The sequence below is a fragment of the Mauremys reevesii genome, linkage group 1 (genome assembly GCF_016161935.1).
Source record: "Mauremys reevesii isolate NIE-2019 linkage group 1, ASM1616193v1, whole genome shotgun sequence".
Taxonomy (NCBI): domain Eukaryota; kingdom Metazoa; phylum Chordata; order Testudines; family Geoemydidae; genus Mauremys; species Mauremys reevesii.
The window spans coordinates 179,552,738-179,563,601 of NC_052623.1; the positions used below are offsets into that span (position 1 = coordinate 179,552,738).

The 10,864-nt window shown below is 42.2% G+C and overlaps 1 protein-coding gene across 6 annotated transcripts in view; it reads right to left on the bottom strand.

Moving 5' to 3' along the window:
• USP25 (ubiquitin specific peptidase 25) overlaps positions 1–10,864 on the bottom strand; it is a 125,296-nt gene that overhangs the window by 99,340 nt on the left and 15,092 nt on the right. The window lies entirely within an intron of this gene.

Genomic DNA, 10,864 nt, shown 5'->3' on the forward strand with positions numbered 1-10,864 from the left:
TATATGTTGCTGATAGTGACATGATGTGCAGATTTTCCAACTATCAGCTGGAATGGGAGTAAAAAGACAGGCTCGTTACAGATTCAATCATGTGAGGAAAAAAACTGTGCAGTCACTGATATAAGCAAAAGAACCTGCCAAGGTACAAATGGTAAAACATTGCAAAGTGCCAAGAAAGCCAAAGAAGAAAAAACTGCATTAGTAGAGGATGCAGTTCAAATGTGTGCTAGCAATAACACCCACTAGAGAAGCTTGACCATCCTTCAGTCTACGAGTACACCTCTACCCCGATATAACACTGTCCTCGGGAGCCAAAAAATCTTACTGCGTTATAGGTGAAACTGCGTTATATCGAACTTGCTTTGATCCACTGGAGTGTGCAGCTCCGCCCCCCCAGAGTACTGCGTTACCACGTTATATCCAAATTCATGTTATATTGGCTTGCGTTATATCAGGGTAGAGGTGTACTTAACTCACCTGATGCATAATGATTCAACTTTACAGAATTTTCCAACATATTGTTTCAAACTAGTGTCCTTTTATCCTATTTTAGGAGCCAGTGACCTTCCAAGTGCTGACTGCTTGAGGCTGGAATATCTTCCTATGATGCTGTCATAGGCAAGTATCTGGCTGAGATTTGTGACGGAACGTCAGACAGTGCAGGAAGATGTGTCTCTGTAGTTTTGTTGAAGACATTTGGTGCTACAGAGACAGAAAACCTTCACCTGGCTGCAGTCTTATTTCTTGAAACTGCCAATGCAGCCACATGTTCCCAGGCATTTATGGATATGTTGAACAGCTACCACATGTAGCATTCTGACGTGCTTGCCACTGAGTGACTCAGCAGTGTATATAATGAAGTGTTTCAGTGGTCTTCAAGTTTTGCATATGACACGTTGGGCACACAAACTCCATTTAGTTGGAAATGGATTTGTTGATCAGTTAACTGACAAATTCAACAGTGGCAAGATTTAAGAGAGAGTTTTCATTCTCAAGACACTGAAGTCTGCCTATCTTCAATTCCTAAAAGTAAACCAACCTGAGCTGTCTGCTCTCTTATATATCCAGCAAGCAATAACCAGGTGGAACTCCTGGTTCAGTTCTGTGCTTTGTTAGCTTTCTTTGATCTGAAGAAGCCAGCCATTATGAAAGCGTTCCTAACGATCATGGAAAATGTAAGTTTCTATTCAATTGTAAAGTTGCAGTGTAGCTTCGTAAAGGTACATTGTGCACACATACAAGATTTAATTACACAATTAGATTAAACCAAAAGGCCTTGGGCACTGTTGCTAACCGAAAAGTACTGATGTTCATGTGAAGCGTTGTGCTATTAAGAATCAATGTAGAGACCCCAGATGAAAAGAGTGTTGCTGCTATGGAGCCAGACATAGAAGACCAAGCATCAGACAGGCAAAAGTGGCCATTCAAAACTCACTTTTTGAAGATGGTCAAACAAATATCAGAAAATGCAGCAATTAAATTACTGGCTTCATTTAGCTTATTGTGTAATCCACTGGAGACAGCCACATGACCATCCTAAATAAAAGTATCATCAAGGACTATTAAAAATGTGTCACTGCTAACAGATATCAAAAAGGAATGTGTGTTATTATGGTACCTGAAACTGAGCAAAAAGTGCATCAGATATACTTAAGAATAATTTTGATGGATCTAGATGCTACAGACATACAGTTTGTGCTCATGTGCCAAAACGCCAGTTTATCCAGTACCATTTAGTGTTTCATGCCCCCTACAGTTAGTGTAGACTGTGAATTTCCCCCCGCCCTCCTGCCAAAGTATACACTGATTGTAAGCAACAGAGCACAAACCATGAAAAAAGAAAATGCAGAGTATTGTTCTGTGCTTGTTTTTAATTCTTAAAACCTTTCACTACCCTGGAATATTGATTAATACTACAATGGTAGTATAGCTAAACTAGGATTTATACACTGTTTTTATTTATACACAGTCATCTGAGGTATTAATGTAAATGTAATAAAGAGAATAAACATCTTAATAGATAAAAAATTCCTGAAAAATTATGAAAAAAAAGAATTTCATGGGGCTCTAGGCATTAAGATTACGGGACAACGATCAAATTTGTTTGAATTTTTTTTTTAAACCTTCTCTTATCACAAGGCCTATGATTAACTGAAATATTGGAGGAGAAATTTTCTCTCTTTTTTTTTTTTTTAAACTTTGGGCATTTGACAGCACTGTCTATACAGTAGATTTAGTTGTTCTCCCCTGAATAGTCAGTTTCCCCTATTTGTGTGCCACTCACACAGCAGCAAAGGACAGAATAAAATAAAAATAATTTGAAAATGTGATTATAAAAATCACTCAAATTGGCTAGGGGTTTCCAGGACAGTTTTGTTACTTAACAAGGTGTGGGATCAAAAACATGGGAAATAATTACAACATAAACCATTCCTCAACGATAGTGTTACATTAAATTGAGGAAGTTTGCAAAGGACAGTGAGGGTAGCAGAACTGGGTCCATAGTCACTGAGATTTTTGGATGGATATGATATTACTTGTTCTAGCTGCACTGCCTACTATAAGTAAAAAAGCCTTTAAAAAAACAAACACGAATTCCTACAGCTTCTCCTAAATGCGTATTTATTCACCTAAATAAATAAAAAAAAAACACTGATTGTTTTCAAAGTTATTGAATGCTCACAAATCCTGTGGAAAGCAATCAAAGCTAGAGGTGTTTAGCACTGTTTTGGGGTGGGGGGGTCACTTAGGTTCCTATATCTGGATTTAAGAACCTAAGTTTAGTTACTTAGGTTTAAATGTGTTGGCCTTATAATTAGGGCTCCATGTGTGTCATGGAGGTTGCAGAAGTCATGGATTCCGCAACTTTCAGCGACCTCTGCAGGGGCCGGGGGCTGACCCCAAGGCCACCCAAGCAGCTGGCTTCAGGGTCCGCTGGCCCTGGGCAGCGGGCCCCCGGGTGGCTGGCCGCAGCAGCCCATGATTTGCTGGCCCCAGGCAACTGGAGCCGCTGACCCCGGGCACCCCCCCACCTCACGTACCCCAAGATATAAATCACAGGCCTTTTTAGTATATGTCACAGACAGGCCACAGGCAGTGACTTTGTTTACTGCCCATGACTTTTACTTAAAATACCCATGACTAAATCGTAGCCTTATAATGGACAACGCAGCTAAAACCAGTAACATCCACTTACTGATAAAAAGATAAAATCCTTAACAATATCCTCTGTACCTATGACTAGGGCCCTATCAAATTCACGGACCATGAAATCTGCACCACAGACTGTGAAATCTGATCTCCCCGTGCAATCCGGCTATTGTCGGGGAGGGGCAGGGCTGGGAATGCTTCAGCTGGTGGGTCCTATGTGCACCGGGCTCCAGCTGCTAGTCCCGGCCCAGGCTGAGGAGGGACAGGACTTCCCCTTCCCCTGCATAGGAGGCTCCCAGAGCCAGGCCAGACCCACCTCTGGGAACCTCCATTGGGTGCATGAAGCTCTGTGGCTGCTGGCTGGGAGCCCACTTCTGAAGGCAACGCAGAGAAGGTCAGCCCCCGACCCGGGCAGGAGACTTCTGGGAAAACTGGGACATATGGTAACACCCCCCGCCCTATGACCCTCACTTCTACGCTACTACTGGAGGTGGCGCTGGCTTTACACTTGGGCACCCAGCAGTCGCTGTTCTCCAGCTGCCCAGCTCTGAAAGCAGCACCCCTGCCAGCAGCAGCACAAAAGTAAGGGTGGCAATTTAATCCCCCTACAACAGCCTTGTGACACCCTCTCCACAACCCACTTTTGGGTCAGGACCCCCACGGTTACAATACCATGAAATTACAGATATAAACATCTGGAACCATGAAACTGACTATTTTAAAAATCTTATGACCGTGAAATTGACCAAAATGGACCGTGATTTTGGTAGGGCCCTATCTATTTACCTCCCCCCACTTTACATATCCATGATGTATACACATTGCTAACGTTTAGAACAAAGGGTTCTCATATAAATGGTGAGAATTTGGCAACTATTTGTATTTGAAATACATTGTTTCTCAAAGTTCATAGTGTTCTGACTATTTAAGCACAAATTTAGGGAGCACTTCCTGGGATGAGAAACGTCTGTTTCAGTGGCAGCTGAGAGGACAGAATGCTCATTCACCTTCAAAACTGATAGGGCTTGTCAGACAGTCTCAAAACTGGACAAGACAATAGCATGGAGGGTGGCAAATGGGAAAATTCTCGTCTCAAAACAATTTGGCATTATTATACTTCCTATGTCCTCATGTTCCATTCCATCTGGGGAGTTAGGGAGTAAACTAGGCAAAATTAAAACTTTAAAAATAATTTTCCTTTTTAACCTCAAAAAAATGACTTTTTGACAAACACCTCAAAAAGGTTTTATAAAACACAACATATTCAGCAATTACTACCTTAAAACAGCCTTTTGTTTCATCCACTATAATTTACTACAGGAAATTCATCTCATTCACACTCATATGGGGGGGAGGGGAGGAGTTTCCTCTGAACTGCATGTACAGACTCACTTATTATTTTTCCATAGTTGCTTTACTATAGATTTGCTCTCCCCTGTGTAAAGTAGTAAAATCACCTGTGTTCATGTCCTTTTCACTACAAATATGAAGCCTGTCTTCTCTTTCTATATCATATCCAAATAATAGTTGTGCTTCTCCATCAAATACCTCAGAGAGATCTCTTACTTTGGTAGTTTTGCTCCATTTCCTTTAATACAAATTAGAAATTCGAACAAACACTTTTCTGGATTTTTTTCGTCTTTTATTTGCTAAACTGCATGAGACAATAAGATACACATCCTTACCTACATCCACACTCCCCTTGGTCTCAATGTAGCTTTCCATTCTAGTATCAATCCTTTGTCACCATTAAAATGAGGAAAATCCATTTGTTCTTGAATTTCAGTGCTTCTGAGTACTCCACCAACATATATAAAATACGGTTACAAAAAGCAATACTACACTAGAGAAACAATGGAAAAACAACAGACAAATCCTTTGTGTGTGCTTTTGTTAATCACCTGAGACATGCTGCCCCAGTATTATTTTTCTCCATCAACCTCAGAAAATGAATTTCCAGATTGATTTGATTATTAACAGTTCCATCAGAATGCCTAGTTTGCACAATATGTTAACATTTTCAGTACAACTTATTAAATACCTTGAAATATATCCACTGAAGCTATGCATGAATGTTAAGTACTACCCCAACTGTGCCCTTCCATTTTTCCTCATATTGATGCTTCCTTTGGGCATGTCTAAACTAGAGTTTTTAATCATGCACACATCATTGTATATTTTAGTGCAGACACTCAAACACATATTAATGCTACTACAAACCTCACCAATGTTTGCGCCTGGTCACAGTTCACTGACAGAAAAAGTTGGCACTCAGAGCAGAGTAAGTCACTATCTGGAACCAACACTAGCAAGTGTCTGTATTAGGGCTGGTCTACACTGGGAACTTACATTGGCACAGCTATGTCTCCCAGAGATGTGAAAAATTCCACACCCTTGAATGACGTAGTTTAGTTGACCTAACCCCCGCTATAGACAGCACTAGGTCAATGAAAGACTTCATAGTGCCTCATGAGGAGATGGACTACATCCACTGATGGAAGAACTCCTCCCACTGATGTAGGTAATGTCTATGCAGCAGCTGTGCTGCTGTAGCGTTTCAAGTATAGATAAACCCTTAGCATTCACACATTTCAGGAGTATCTACACTAAAATAACTGATTCAGTTAAGCTGAGTTACAAGTATAACTAAATATGCTATCACAGATAAGCTATGTATCTCCTCCTCCCACAAAGCAATCTGTCTCTCCTCCCTGATGCCTGCACACTACAAGACTCATTCTAATCCTTCAAAACTCTGCTCAAAATTCACTTTGTTTTTATCAGCCTTTCATGACTGACCTCCATCCTGGACACCACCCTCATACAGATGTTATTAATTTGGAACCAATGGTAAGTATAGGCCTACTCAATTTCTTATGCAAGTCATCTGCCAATATTCACACCCTGCTCCACGTATGTCACCCCATGCTGTGTTATATCAAATTTAGATTGTCACTTATTCAGAGCCTGTAATTGTATCTATTGATAGAGCACCACGTATACCTATAGTGCTGCATATACAACTGTTGAGTGTGACTACCTAGTTTAAAGTTACTGCTGTTAACTCAGAAGTTTTCTATTTTTCTGGCTTAATGCCAGTCCTTTCCTTTATAATTCTGTGTCCCCATATTCCTCATCTTTGCCCTTTCCAGCCAGTCACCCCTCCATCTAAGGAAATGTCTAATTAACATTATCTGGGATATACAGTCCTACTGGCTGAGCCTGGACAAGTAAAGCAGGACAGGATCTGCACTACACTTAGTATCTTCCTCAGATGTGTGAAACTAAAAACTACTGTGCAGAAGTTAATCCCAAACAGTGCTATAAACTCAAATAACTTAACCACTATCAGGTGCCAAAGTTCAACTGTAATTTACACCACCATATTTCATGACAAGTCCTGTCATGCTTCCATTCTGAGCTACTGTACTGGTTCGCAGGAAAAAAATAAATATTAGCCATTTTTTTTTGCGCAGTTGCATCTCCAAATCTCTCTCATATTCCCAAAGAGTTATATCCCAGCTCTACTCATGACACTTCTAATTTTAAAGTTTTCATATTGCAAGTGCACACTGATCATTTAAGACACTTCATGTGCCTTTATTTCAAAGGCCCACAAAGACAGCTATATTCCTGGTGATGAACCAGATGGCCTCAAACATTAGAAATGAGAAGTAGGGCCTAACATAAAATCACATTCAGCACTTTTGGATTCAACATTTCATTCAAAGAGAAGTGTTCAAAACTGATTAGGATGTTTTCTTCCCTCTTATGGGACAAATACTTGAGCATTTATCGGTGCTAGGGATATTTTTCTAAGTCACGTAAACTAACAAAAAACATGCTCAAGAATGGTATTTTATCTCCAATCCCTTCAAACAATACAGAAACCAAACCCTGTTTACCTGACTCACCAGTACAGCATTACTGACTTAAATAGGAAAAATTATCAGAAGAAGGCAGGACCTGGCCCCCTATATTTATTCTAAATTAGAATTTCTTTTACTCCAATAGGAATTGATTTTAAATGCAGCTGTTACTGGAACTGCCCCCAGCCAATTAGCTCATAAACTGGTCTCATCATGTGATGCTGTTGCTGTAATGGGAAAAATACTGAGGGATTAGAGGATTACATTCCTCTAATCTATAAAGGGGCTTTTAGTTTCTACGATAAACAAATAATTAAACAAAGATATAGGGAAATTATGCAGAATGGACACACAAAGGACTGTCAATTACCACAGAGAATGTCATCTCTGCAATGTTCATTATTTCTCCTGGGAACAGTTCAGAACAAGCCTACATCTCTGTACTTTGTGCTTTCCAACAAATAGTAAGCTTTTGTTTACTGGTCAGGTTCAAAACAGGTAGCTTGCTTACATGACTGATAAATGATGCCTATCCATGAAGATACTAGTTAAAACAACATGTTAATAAGCAATAAATATTTGGGCAGATCAAAATGCTTTGTTGCTGCCGCCACTTGCTTTATTACTACTCATGTTTTAAGACTACTTCTTATGTCAAAAACACAGTACTTGTGATGGCAGGAAGCCAAGTTTAAAAAAAAAATATATGTCTTCCATACTCTAGAAAGGTACTGGACTGAGAGCCCTCACAACACAAGGCATCCACCCCCTGCTTTAAGAGAAGCCCCTTATTTAATGCCATGAAGTGTACCTAGTAAGGAGCTACTAAAGCAGCACTGATCAGATAAAAATAAGTTTTTACCGAATAATAATAATACCATACACTTTCCCAGTATGCCTCAAACCCTCTCTGAAAGGATCACCTATGTGGCAAAAGGGGAGTTCAATCCTTGGCTTCTCTACTAAGATTGCCCAAAAAATGCCAGTTACAGTTGTGGTTTGTGCAAGATAGACATTTATCCACTTGGAACTGGCCTGAGACGAAACTTATTTCAAAGAGGAAGCTGGAGAGTCACTGGAACTATGAGTCCACAAGAGCATGGGTTGCATTCAGTTTGGAGACTGAGGGAAAAGTGTTAAAATCCATTATCAATGTTTGGAGTCAACCAGTCCTTCGTAAGTTTTAAAGGGAAACTATCATTTAAAATTATTTTTTTAACATGTATTAATAAAACAGCAGATGATTAAGAACATAAGAATAGCCATACTGGGTCAGACCAAAGGTCCATCTAGCCCAGTATCCTGTCTGACAGTGGCCAATGCCAGGTGCTCCAGAAGGAATTAACAGAACTGGTAATCATCAAGTGATCCATCCCATTGCCCATTCCCAGTTTCTGGCAAACAGAGGCTAGGGACACCGTCCCTGCCCATCCTGGCTAACAGCATCCGAAGAAGTGGGCTGTAGCCCACGAAAGCTTATGCTCAAATAAATTTGTTAGTCTCTAAGGTGCCACAAGTACTCTTGTTCTTTTTATTGATGGACCTATCCTCCATGAACTTATCTAAGTCTTTTTTTAACCCTGTTATAGTCTTGGCCTTAACACTGAATTAGTTTACTTTTCCACATTTTTGCTGACCACCACACAGAGCCATTTTCCCCTTTGAAGAAATGACTGTCCTCACTGAATTTTTGTTTTTTTTTTAATTTCATAAATGTTTTTATTTAGCATCCTAAATATTTTAAGCTTTGACTGCTTGGCATGACTTGTCATTTACAAAGCAAAATGTGATTGCTTTTGTAATTTTTAATTCAAGTTACCAGTGCATTAAAGAGCTGTAAACAAAGATTTTTAAAAAGGACTGAATTAGTGAGCATTCCAACTACAAATGTGTATCTAGAAATTACATAAAACATGATGCGCAAAGCAAATAGTTACATAGGGGGGAAAAAAATCGACTGTTACCTAAATATTGTAAGCCAAATCATTCTCTATGTGAGAAAGACCTGTTCAGGGAACAGAAAACCCTGCAAGTTCACTAATGTGGACTTTCCTCCAAACCATCCTGGCAAAGGGCAGGAGGGGATGTTTTGTACTCAACCCTGCCTCACAAAACCCCCACACAAGGGGAAGGAAGTTTGAGCCCCTAAATCTGCACGATGGCCCAGGTTCTACACAGAGCTAGGGATACATGTCAGACTATCTAAGCCCCACCTTCATTACAAGATGGCTCTGTCATGCTTCCATAGCCTAGTAACTTAGGGTACATACATACTGCCAAAAGCAGCCACGGCAGCAAATCTCAGAGCCCAGGTTCACAGACTCAGGGTTGCACCACAGCACTAGAACTACCAAGGTAGGTGTTCCCCACATGAGCTCCAGAACCTGGCAAGGAGGGTGGGTCTCAGAGCTCTAGCTCCAGCCTGAGAGTGAACATTTACACTGCTATTTTTAGCATCCTAGCATAAGCCCAAATCTGTAGACCAGCGGTTCTCAACCCACGGCCCAAATAGCACATAGCTGCTGCTCTGGTCTGGCCTCACGCCCAGGGCTCCCTGTGCTCTTGTGGAGGGGTCTCTGGGTGGGACGCTGGGCATAGGGAACTGTGGGGGGGAGGGCTTTAAGGAGAAGGGGCACTATGGTTCTCAATCTGTGGCCCACAATGATAAATAGGTTGAGAACCACTGCTATAGACCCACACTCTGAGACACTCTGCCATGTTTGGGGTTTGTTTTGTTTTGTGTACTGTAGACAAACCCTTAGAGCAGGAGTCTCAAACTCAATTTACCTTAGGGCCAGTGCCAGTCCTCAAATCCTCCCAGCGGGCCAATGTCGCTCATGCCGCCCAGAACCCACTCCCCAAAAACTCCACCCCCCACCTGCCTAAGGCTCTGGGACGGAGTTTGGGTGGGGGAGGAGGTGAAAGGTTGGGCTCTAGGAGGGAGTTTGGGTGAGGGAGGGGATTTGGGGGAGGGGATTGGGGTGCAGGCTCTGGGAGGGAGTCTGGGGGCGGGATGGGGACCTGGGACCAGGCACAGGCTTTGGGAGGGAGTTTGGGGGTGGGAGGGGATATGTGGGAAGAGGGTGGGGGTGCAGCCTCTGGGAAGGGCTTGGGAGTCCAGCGCTTACCTGGGGGGCCTTCGCACTCTTCTTCCTCCAGGCACCACCCCCGCAGCATCCCATTGGCTGCAGGGGCAGAGCATGGAGGTACAGCCCCGACCCACCCCTGGGCCACAGGGAGGGGCCGGCAACCACTGGAGCGAGCAGGCAGATGCTGCTCAGCTCCACTGCACTGCCGGGGCCCCTGAGGGGGGAGCGCCCGGGGGCGGCAGATGGGGCCAAGGGAGAGACCTGGCCCCAAAACTGCTGGAGCCCTGCTGGCTACATTGGGAAGGCTCGTGGACCACAGATGGCCTGCGGGCCTGGAGTTTGACACCCCTGCCTTAGAGCTATCCTTCAACTTCCCAGGGGTGGGGAGGGAGAAAGGCTCTTACAGAGGAAAAGGGAAGAAACAGCACCCTTTTATATGTGTAACCTACAAGTATTTAGGAGATGATGAATTGGGGAAGATGCTACACACAGCTGCCCTTGCCATAACTCCATAGTTCAAGATTCACAGAAGCATCATCATATTGTTCTCTCAGAGAAACTTCAGGAGTTTCTGGGGCAACAGAAGCACTTCTTTCTTTGAAGGATTTTCTGTTCTATTTTGTTCACATCTCCACAGTAGAGGCCATGAATCTAAAGTTTTTAAAAGATGAGGGACTGTACATACATAACGTACGCATGAAGATTAAACTCAGCCATTTGATAGTTCTGTTACTTGTTAATATTTTTTAATGTAAC